Source organism: Paramisgurnus dabryanus, chromosome 5 (assembly GCF_030506205.2).
Source record: "Paramisgurnus dabryanus chromosome 5, PD_genome_1.1, whole genome shotgun sequence".
In the NCBI taxonomy this organism is placed as follows: Eukaryota; Metazoa; Chordata; class Actinopteri; order Cypriniformes; family Cobitidae; genus Paramisgurnus; species Paramisgurnus dabryanus.
In genome coordinates, this window is record NC_133341.1 from 47,032,594 (window position 1) to 47,044,817 (window position 12,224).

Here is a 12,224-nt window from a genome sequence, read left to right on the forward strand (position 1 = left end):
ACTACTCTTTTCGATATACATGACATCCCTGGGTTCTGTCATTCGAAAACATGGCTTTTCCTATCACTGCTATGCGGATGAAACTCAACTTCACTTGTCGTTCCACCCTGATGACCCCACGGTTTCTGCTAGTATCTCAGCATGCCTGAGGGACATCTCACTCTGGATGAAGGATCACTATCTCCAGCTTAACCTTGCAAAGACAGAACTGCTTGTCTTATCATCTGAACCAAAGATTCATCACAACCTTTCCATTCAGCTAGGCTCCTCTACCATCACGCCATTCAGGACAGCCAGAAACCTGGAAGTGGTCATTGATGATCAGCTTACCTTCACGACCCATGTTGCCAGCTCTTGTAGATTCATTCCCTACAATATTAGGAAAATTAGACCGTTCATCGAAAATATTTTGAGTAATATTTGTAACCAAACTGTTTGTGGACCCCATTTACTTCAAAAGTAGGAAAAAAATACTATGGAAGTAAATGGGATCCACGAACGGTTTGTTTACAAACATTTCTCAAATTATCTTCCTTTGTGTTCATCAGAACAAATAAATTAATACAGGTTTGTAACAATATGGGAGTGAGTAAATGATGACAGAATTTTCATTTTTGGGTGAACTGTCCCTTTAAACTATAGTTTTAGCTCTAGTCACCGGAACCAATTTTTATGCTTTATTTCTGCTGAATAAAGCTTCTACAGAGCCGTGCCTGACCAGGCCTGACCTCATATACGCTTTTTTGGCACAGACTAAGCAAAAGTGCAGATGGTTTATGATTCACAGCAACATACCGTGAATTCCTTACAATGCACTTTTCGCAGTACATAAAACAAAGCTTCCTACAGGACATACTGCAATTACATACAAATAAAGCACCTTTTTTGTGCAGGCTAACGTTCTGTCTTATCGTCTAATGGCCATTTCGAATGAATGACAAATGTCAGGCAACCCAATTTAGTCTGTATAAAATGCAAATGCACCAGAACTACATTAACTGCATGTCATTAATAATGCAAATTTCTTTTGTTCCCTCAATGGCAATACCGTTCCAGCAATACCTAAAAACGCTGTAGCTTCACTTTCATCTGTATTAATTAAAGGACACAAACAGCTCAGTTAAGCAGCTTCTCATCTGGAGAGAGAGAAACCCCTGCAGTCCACTGCTTTTGTTGCTGGATTGGATAGTGGAGGGAGTCCAAATTAGCATATCTAAATCATTACAGGATTGGATAGCGGCTTTTTTCATCTTGATGATATCTCTGATGAGACGCTTTGCATATTAACAAAGATTCAGGCCCAGCTGAGCCGTTCTCACATTAATTTTTATGTCGAATACAGAGTTTTTCCATTTAAAACAATGATGGCTGTATTGGGCACATCAATATTTATCTTTGTCAAATCTGTATGCTCTCATATTCAGTTTCATCTTCTGGTAACCATTTAACACCAGTGGTCATTTTGTGGATGAAGCAAAATACAAAATGGAAATGAAACTCAGGACCATTTTAAATCGGGGCCATCTGTCCACTTCAGTCTCCACGTGAAGCCTCATTGACGTGTCAGTTCCTTTTAAACACCAGCACTTCACGTGGCGAGGACAGGAGCAGGACATTCGCTACAGATTTATTCTCAACCTGAGACTTAAATATGGGCTACTTTACTAAACCAACCCCTTCCACTCATTACGTATGCTAATAAAGTCAAGCCATTCAGGTCGCTGTGATGGGTCACGTTGTAGTAAATTGTATGTAATTAAATGAAAGAGAGGCTAACAAAGGATAATGTTGTTAAAATGGCTGCCATATTCAGTCCCTGCCTTTTAATTATGAATTAAACAAAAGAGACAATTTTCTATGGATATTACATGTTACCAAATAAACTGATGGAAGAAATTGGTGTTTGACATTTAAAATTATCAGTTTTAAACACAAGAAAATGCAATAGAGAGATGAAAAATATGACAAGATGATTTTCCAACACTCTCAGAGGAAATGGTTCAGTAGCCTTGAGGACGCTTGATGCGAAGCTCATCAAAACATGTATTTAGCCTCTCACGTGTGTGTCAAAATATGTGTTTGGCGCGTCATGTTAACCTATGTTAACAAGGATCTGGCAGGATCCTGACATATACAAACAATATGTGATCTTAAATCTTAATTATCACAGATGCGGTAAAAAAAACTGTGCAACTCCACTGTATTCCAAAGAGTGCACTACCCGCAAGCTTCACGGTCCCCAAATTCTTAAAGAGACAGTACACAATTTTAACGCATTTTATATTTTCAGTGTAATCATACAAATATTTGTCTAAATGGTTTAAATGATATACATAAATAAAGTAAGCTTACATATTACAAAAATATTCAAAGGCTGAATCTGATACAAAATAGGCTCCTGCAGTACAGTATGTGACATATTAAAGTCTTACGTGTAAAATAGCCCATCCATATAAGAAACCTTACTAAAATAATGCAGCACATAACCGAACTAACAAAAGAGTAACGTCCACTGTGGCCCACAGCCTATCATTTTATGGTTTGACTGTTCAGTACACTGAAAAAAATGATTCATTCAATTTACAATTTACTTTTTTTAAGGTAAGTGTTTGCAATCAATTTATTTAAGCTACATTTAAATGCATCCCTCATCTGCTATTACAGTAGCTAGATACAATCACGGTAAAAATTAAGAAATTGCTTCTTGATTATTTATCTTACTATTTATAGGTTTGTGTTTCAGTAAATCTATCCTTTTTGCTTCATTCTGTCAATTACCGATATCATTTCTGCCAAATTTATGAAAATTATGTTAGGATAAAAAAAGTTAGGATAGTACAAAATACTACACAATTAATCTGAAAGCAAAAATGAGGAAATAAAATATTTCAAATCAATATTTAATGTTCCTTCCTTTACTTATGAGGTAAATAGTCATGTAATAAGCGGGATAATGTATAGGCAGCTGGTTGTTATCATGAAATAAGACCCTTCAGTGTGATACAAGACCCCCTGATTTGCGCCGAGTCCGTATAACACTGTTGGGGCTTATCTTTGCGATAACAACCGGCTGCCTATACATTAAATTACATACAATTTCATTATAAACGTATATATTAATATAAAAAATGTGTTGTATCATGTATGTATCAGATAATGTGCCCTATTGTTTGTTTGGTCTCAACATTAACATTTAGGTATTTAGCAGACACTTTTTTCCAAAGCACCTTATAAATGCAAGTTTCACTGAACCGAGAACACAGTCCATGAGGATTACCAAAGCAAACACAAATTTAATACCCCTTAAAAGGCCATAACTCACAGTTAACCGAACCTATTGAGCTGATCAAGGTCAGACGAACACCTCTGCATTTTTTAATAACTGCACGCGGATGAGCGAGTATTCGGGAATATAAACCACGACAAGTTAATCCAGGATAAAAGTGCTGGTATGACAACAGTTCACACTCTTCAAGCCGACGATAGAATGAAACTAAAGTCTGTTTTTCTCTCCGAGCGATAAGTTTATCTTCGCTGACACTCTGGAATGTTCCAGCACAGAGACTATGATGCTTTGAATAATACAAAGTCTCATACTAAAGCACTGCATTAAAGCTCTGAGATTTCAATGTTACGTGCTCATAAAGCAGAGGATTATTAAATCCAGAAGTGTGTGGTATCTGAACGATTAAAAACCCATAATAATTGGAAGTGAGAGGGATGAGACTCGTATGAGTCATAATTAAAAACCGCTTGGATGTGAATCTTAAAAAACAAATGGAGATGGAAAAACCCCCTGTCTCTGTAGTGAAATTTCTTGGAGAATACATACCCGACACCTAGATTTGGATAAAACATAATTAAATTAATTCACTTTGAGGCACGTACGCTACATGTCAGCTAGCATGCTTGAATGTCATTGTGGGATCATTTAAACAGGTTAAGAAAGATTCAAGTGACCTTATTATGTGATATAAACTACCATATGACTGCTGATCTTCCAATTAAATCAAAGAACAGGAAACTGTCGTTCTTGCTTAATTTTGAAGGACATCCTACGATGACCTTAAAGTCTCTGCTGGTTTCATACGGCAAGAGATGTTCGGTTGTTTCGTATGCGCAAGTCATTCCAAATGCAGACTTCACTGCCAGTCAGTGGCATGATATCCGGAGTAGTCTTAGGAAATATGATGAGACCAGATGAGCCGTCGTGCGTGCATTATAAATCCTGACAAGTTCACCACAGCATATCAGCAGATATAATACTCCCATAATGACATCCTCACCTTGACTCATTCTTTATTCTTGGCAGTGGTTTCCATGCAGCTGAAGCATCTTCAGCTGGATGAAATCAGTAATGATACACGTGTGTCAAGTGTAGATGACAGGGAAGTGAAAAAACGGCCTTGTGGTTGTTTTTATAGATGGACTCTGGAATGCAGGTGTGGCTCTGCAGGACATTTGTAATAGATCTTGTGAAAACAATATAATTTCACAATATTTATTTGAACATGTGATTCATTGTTGCTGCAATAGCACCTCCCAAACTTCAAGAATGAACTTTTGGTCAGCATCATCATGGATTCCTGTGAAAAAACATTATTATCGTAGTACTGAAGATGCATTAAACTTCTCAATGTATGTTCACACAGCCGCCGGCAAGAACATCTAAAAACGCTCTGACCGTTCTGCCAACAACATTATAGAAAAAGATTAGTGGACGCTCTGACTATCCAAAGCATTCTCGGGAATCCTCTCAAACAGTGGACGTCTGTTGGTTTCTGCCTTCCAATTGGTTGCAGCCAAACTGCTTCATAGCTCATTACCTCCTTGACGCATTCAAGTTCGTCCAAGACGAACATTGAAAATGAATGACTTCCGGCCATTTTGACAATTAAACAGTTGTGCTTCTACAAAATGTTGCATTGTAAAGAAATCTTTTGTAACCTTAATATGTGTATTTTGGCATTGAGGATGGTAACATGTTACCAAAATAGTTGCCACTTTTCATTAAGGGGCACCTATCATGCCTATTTTACAAGACGTAATAAGTCTCAGGTGTGCCTAGAATGTGTCGGTGAAGTTTCAGCTCAAAATACCTTACAGATCATTTATTATAGCCCAAACGCCCCAAAAACATGCTGTTCGCGTGTCTGTACCTATAAATGCAAATGAGCTACAGCTCCTATACTTTACCAAAAGGGACAGTGAGCGCTTTCGGTTAAAAGAGATTTGTTTCCTCTGAATACAGTTTGAGATAATATTATCTCACTATTTATGACGGACAGCGTACATCTCGCTGAGGGCGGAAACTATAGTAATGCAGGACTGTCAGTTAGTGGCTGTAGGCAGCGCTTTATCAGTGTGACATCACATTAACAAGAAAATAAAAATGGCGTCTCATAAGACTGCTATGGTTATATAGTGATTAAAAAAGTATGGGTGGGTTTTTTCATAGCGTGTTTATGTTCACACATTGCCAAACACACATAACAGCTTAAAGTGGATTTTGCCTTGAAAGATATATTTTGTTCTTACAAATATCTGTTTATCTCTCATTATTAGTGTCAAGGATGTTTTGAATAATTTTTCCGATTGGAGTATTGCTCAACGCACCTCACGTGGAAAAAATTTGAGGCTTGCTAAATTCCTGGCAATTTTCCATATATTATATTTTGAAAAAAAAAATGCTTGATTACACGCATCGAAAAAAATAAGAGCTGGATTTACTTAAAAAATGTAGTACATCATTTAGCATCCATTTTTTAAAGTAAGCATTACATGGAATTTTAAGCAATTTTTGCAATTGCTTAAAATTTCAAATAAAACTTACTTAAAAAAGTCAATGCAAAAATGATGCACTATATTTTTAATGTAAATCCAGTGTATTATTTTTTACAGTGTGGGTAAGTAATTTTAATAATTGTAAAGTAATTGTTTTGGGGTCATATAAATAAAAAGCTTTGTGTAATTTAAAAATGCATTGTCAGTAGACCCAGGACCATCACAGGTCACATTCAGAATACATCAAATGAAAATATGGGCAAATGGTGAACCGGTGTGAAACCTCATGAATGATGGAGGGTTGGATAGACGTGAGCTTCCCTTGAAATGTGTACAAACAAAAGGACGCCCTTCATCCTTGCCCTTTGACCAACAGGAATAAATTGCCCTCGGCTTTTTGACCTCTCCATAGCCCTTGTCTTTTTTTAGCCCAACCACAGCCAATTCCCCCATGTGATGTAAATCAATACATATCCACTACAATAGAAATGGTTGAGGAAGATCCTTATAATGGCCAGATGGGTCAAAAGTTATTTGGTTGGAGTTGAAATAAAGGAAATATGTGTAATAGGTATATAATGACCTTTGAGATTAGGGTGTTACGCTGCTCCGCCTTCTTTGTTTTCAGCTTAGAAATTCACTGTTATTCTACTGTATATAAATACTATCAGCTAGTTTTAGAGTTAAAAACATAAATGCAGTGAATCCAATAAACTGCAATTTACCCATGAAGGACTATGCAAAAGAAAGGTTTGGATGATTCAAGGTCCAGAGGTATTTGAGGCAACAAAGAAGTGAAAGTGAATGTTTAAGAAGCAGCCATGAACCAGACAGGAGATGTCACGGCAATTGTATGTGAAGTCTTTAAAAAAAACACTGACAGCACAGGTGGGGGAGATACGCAGAAGGGCACAATATGACACATGAAGTCAATGTGAAAAACAACCAAAGCCGCCTGCAGTATTGCTCATCTGAAGGACGCAGCACAAGGTCAAACTAGAAATAAATGAACCTGACGGACGCTCTTAAAATCTGGCTGTGCCATCATTTAATTCAAACCTGGATTTTAATTGAAGCCCTGTACTGACAGAATGACAGATCCGCTGTGCGGCTGATGCCTCCGCTTGGCAGTATGTTGAGCGATGGGGGGGTAAACATCTGAGAGAAGAGGCAGAGAGCGAGGAGCGAGAGATAAAAGAAAAAAAAAGAGAAAGCACACTTCACGGTGCTATCATCAGCATCCGCTTTGGTTAAAAATTCAACCTGAGCTCATTATGGCAACATCCTCATTTATCTCATTTACACTTCAATGCATTGATAGAGAAGCATGTTAAAACTAAATCTATTTGTTTTTGCTTGTGCGCCTTATATAAGGTTTCCAAAACAGATTGAAGAGTTAAACTACTCGAACGTTTCATGGATTTAACATATATCTTTGACATTATCCCAGCAAGCAATTTTGTGTTTAAAAATATCCAATATGCTTCCAAACACAGCCGTCTAGACTAAGAATTGGGCTGTCAGTGAAAATGTAATAGATGTCTTACCACAGCCACAATATATATATATATATATATATATATATATATATATATATATATATATATATACACTGGGACAGTACCCTTTAAAAAAGGTCCTAATATGTACCATTAGGTACAGATATGTACATTTGGTAGAAACACGTACCTTGTGGATATGAATTTGTATCTTTGAGTTACTAAAAATCTTTCCTTGATAACAATATGTACCTCTAATATACTAACATGGACTCTTTAGGTACAAAAGTCTACTATTTTAAATGAATTTTTAAAGATTCCACCCCGGTACATAGCTAGGGTACATATTTCAAAACATCTTTCTAACAGTGAACAAATTCATAATTCATTGTTGTTTGCAATGCACGTTACACATTCTGGTCTAGCCTAATTATTTATTTATTTACATTTATTGTATATTTTAATCATACTTTATTTGACCTACTGCATGATCAATGTTTATGAAGTTAAGTCACCTCTAGAAAAATAATTTTATTTTACTTAATGGACCTAAGAGCTTATCTATACAAACACTGAGCAGTTGATTAATGACCTATAGGCATACAGAAACCAAACTGTGGGTTTTTGAATAATCTGGGAGATAATTGGTGAGGATGGTGAAGGAAGATGATCAATAGTTTGTCCATAAAGCCCCGGAGGACATTGATTTTCTTTGACTTTAATTTGGAAGAGCTGCCTAGGAAACTAAGAGGAAGAAAAACAATGCAAGAGCTGTAATATCAGCGATAAAGAGCAATTTGTTTAAATGCAGAGTTACACAACTAAAATCACATAAATGGTAATTGTTGCACGCAACAGTATTATGTAGGAATAGTAGTTGAATAGTAGATATTTTCCAAGAGCTGGTTCCTAGAGCAGTGCCCAATGGGAGCGTTACAGAAGTTTGTTAAGAGAGGAGCACATAAAGAAGAAAGGACTTGACGTGTACAACCACTCCCCCAGTCCTTCACTGTCAGGAAGTAGGGTACAATGCTCCCAGTATATGATCCGTCCATCTCTCACGCTTCACCAGTCAGCCATGCTTACATTAACAGTACCTGCTGGAGGGCACAGACACAAGTTTGACAGCAATACACCAACTGCTGTCGCTAGGGTTGCCAGGATTTCACAGCAAAACCCACCCAAATGCTACTTAAAACTAGCCCAAAACTAGCCTAATCGCATTTCGAAAGGGGTCCTCGCAACTGGCATCTATTGTTTAGTCACACATCTTTACTAGAGATTGTCTAATGATTACGGACATAATGGGCAGGGGTAACATTGACAAATCCATATTACAATGTTCGTGATGGAGCGAGGAATGACGGCAGAATCTGAAGATGTAGTGATCAGAGTTAATTTTGACAGCAAATTCTGATTTAGTCTTAGTCTTTTGGATTACACACCATGGGCCCTATTTTAACGATCTGAAACGCAAGTGCGAAGCGCAACGCGCAACGCGCAAGTGAGTTTGTGGGCGGATCAAGGGCGCTGTTGCTATTTTCCCGGCGTGAGAAATAACTCTTGTGCCGGGCGCAAATCAATAAGGGGTTGGTCTGAAGTAGGTTCGTTATTCATAGGTGTGGTTTGGACGTAACGTCAAATAAACCAATCAGAACGCTATCCAACATTCCCTTTAAACGCAAGGGTGCAAGTTCCATGGCGAGTTGCTATTATTATGACGGATTTACCAGGCGCACGCCAGGAGCGGTTTTACAGCCGAGGAGACCCACGTTCTTATAAGAGCAGTCAAAGACAGAGAAGTTGTTTTGTATGGGGATGGGAGAAATCCGCCCAAATCAGCGTAGGTTAAACAGGCGTGAGAGGAAATAGCCACAGTCTCATCAGCTGGCATCCCCATCGTTGCGCCAAGCGCTACAATGATGTCAGGAGACGGGGAAATCCCAAGCTTGCCAGCATAAATCGGGCACGCCGTGTAACGGGAGGTGGATCTGCCTCTACACAGACGCCAGCAGAGGACATCGCTGCGTCCACCCTCACCGCTGAAAGGGTTTGGGGCAACATGATCTCACAAAGTTCCGTGGGATAGTCACGGAATTTTTTGCTCATTTTCCCGTGGCATTCTCACGGATCTCCGCATATTTCCGTGGCCCTGCCACGGACTTTCTTTTCCATGGCATTCTCATGGATTGGTTACTCAACTGCTTTTTCCTATTTTCAAACCATTGTCGCTTCGGTTTAGGGTTAGATTTGGTGTTTGCATTAGTTTGTCACTTTAAGTATTGGTTTATACTATTTTTTCTGATGTATTCTTTTATATTTTCTAAACTTTAATCAATTGTTGCCTGGCGTTGGGGTTAGAGTTGGGTTTGGGTAGGGATGTCATTTTATGTAAATCTAACCCTAAACCGAAGCGACAATGGTAAGAAAATAGGACAAAACAGTTGAGTTACCAATCCGTGAGAATGCCACGGAAAAGAAAGTCCGTGGCAGGGCCACGGAAATATGCGGAGATCCGTGAGAATGCCACGGAAAAATGAGCAAAAAATTCCGTGACTATGCCACGGAAATTCGTGAGATCAGGTTGGTTTGGGGGCTTTGAAATCGGACCCAAGAAACGCAAGCACGGTCCAACCCCAAAGTACTCTTACAAATCAAGTTCATATACATTAAGGTTTCTTATGAAAACATTTTTATTATTATTTACATAAAATAAACGTAATACAGCCACACAACAAACTTATGAAAATATTTTAATCGTTATTTGCATGAGAATTTTTTAACGCAGCCACACAATAAATAAAAACTATCACCACAATGCTCACCACTATGATTCCCCTTATCTCGTGTATTAATATTTTTAAGTGTAACAATTTATGATTTGCAAAAATAACTGTTGCATCTGTGTAGATTAGATGCAAAGTGTATGCGCGTTGTGCACGCTATACATTATGGTCAAGCATGCGCCCTTAAAATAGCATAATGAACAACGTGCAACGCGCCACTGACTTTAAACTTTTTTTTTCTGATCAGTGGCGCAATTGTTTTTTGAAACTGCAAAATAGCATCAGGGATGGTTTGCGCCGGAACACGCTCCCTTTTTTTGCGCTGAACCGCCCAGGGAGCGCAAGTTCATTCCCTAGTTTGCCGACGTGCGTCTGTGGAGGGAAAAACCTGCTGTGCGCCGGTGCAAAATACGAATGATACATGCGTCACTGACAAAGTCAATTGCGCTGGGTGCAAGATAGGGCCCCATTTAGTTTTAGTCTTATTTTAGTCATCTAAAATCTTTTAGTCTTATTCTAGTTTTAGTCTACTAAATATTAGAGGTGTAACGATTAACCGTGCAAATGCATGTTTTCTCAATGAATGAATTTGAAAGAATTATGGTGAAATCCCGGCACATCGAAACGCCGGGGGGGGGGCTCTCGTGCAGAAACTCCCTTTGTGCCACAGAAGAAGTAGCATTGCAAACGCTATTCCAGGAAATATCTACAGGAATATTTATATCGCTGTTCTTCAAATTGTTTCAAGTATTTTCATGCTAATAAAGAATATTTTGAATGATTTTGTTTACGAGTGTTGATATTTTAAATGCACATTATAAATGACTCCGACTTATAATGATTTTAGAATGATAAGGACTTCCTACTGACCAAATGCCGTAGTACACGCACAAGCTGTGCATGAAACACGTAATTGTAGCCTTGCGATTCAAATCGAATCCCGATTTTTAATGGGACACACGATTAATCGTTACATTCCTACTAAATATCATAAGAGTTTTAGTCTTAGTCTAGCCTTAAGTTTTTAAGTCTGTTATGGAATGGTATTAAGGTTTGAATATGCAATACAGACACAGATTTATAATAATAATAATAATTCGTTACATTTATATAGCGCTTTTCCAGTGCTCAAAGCGCTTTACATATGAATGGGGGAATCTCCTCAACCACCACCAATGTGCAGCATCCACCTGGATGATGCGACGGCAGCCATATTGCGCCAGAACGCCCACCACACACCAGCTTATTAGTGGAGAGGAGACCGAGTGATATAGCCAATTAGTATGAGGGATGATTAGTAGGGCAATGGGCAAGTTTGGCCAGGATGCCGGGGCACACCCCTACTCTTTTTCGAAGGACATCCTGGGATTTTTAATGACCACAGAGAGTCAGGACCTCGGTTTAACGTCTCATCCGAAAGACGGCGCTTGTTGACAGTATAGTGTCCCCGTCACTATACTGGGATGTTAGGACCCACACAGACCACAGGGTGAGCACCCCCTGCTGGTCTCACTAACACCTCTACCAGCAGCAACCTGGTTTTCCCAGGTGGTCTCCCATCCAAGTACTGACCAGGCTCAGCCCTGCTTAGCTTCAGTGGGCAAGCTGTCTTGGGCTACAGGGTGATATGGCTGCTGACTGATTTAATGGTTGTTATAGAAAACACGTATTTTATTTTATTCTTAATGTAAAAAAACTGTCCGTGGCTTTTTCACAAAAGATAATCTTACATAAAATAAGCAAAAGGCCCACTCTACCTAAAAATATACATGGTCCCTGAAAAAGATATGCATTCTCCCTGAAGGACATGCACACCACAGACACACATGCGCGCACACACACAGACAGACAGACAGACACACACACTCACGCACTTACGCACGCACTTTGTCTAGTCATGTAACACCACAACATCTACTAAAATAGTGTCACAGAGTGAATTTTAGGGCAGAACCAAAGTAGTGAAGGAAAGTTCCGCCCGGACTGTATACCTCAAAAACCGTCACTTCCGGGTAACCCTGGGCAACCGAAATCAGGCCGAATTCACAGCAGGTGAGAGGAATGACGTGGCGATTGCTGACTGGACGTCTCTATGGATGTAAAGGGTACAAAAGGAGCAGTAGAGAGGTAGAAAAGGAAACACGTTGTTGGGGAA

At 38.9% G+C, this 12,224-nt stretch overlaps 1 pseudogene; it reads right to left on the reverse strand.

Moving 5' to 3' along the window:
- Positions 1-11,591: 11,591 nt before the first annotated feature.
- Positions 11,592-11,708, reverse strand: LOC135774599 (5S ribosomal RNA; annotated as a pseudogene).
- Between the last annotated feature and the right edge of the window lie 516 nt (positions 11,709-12,224).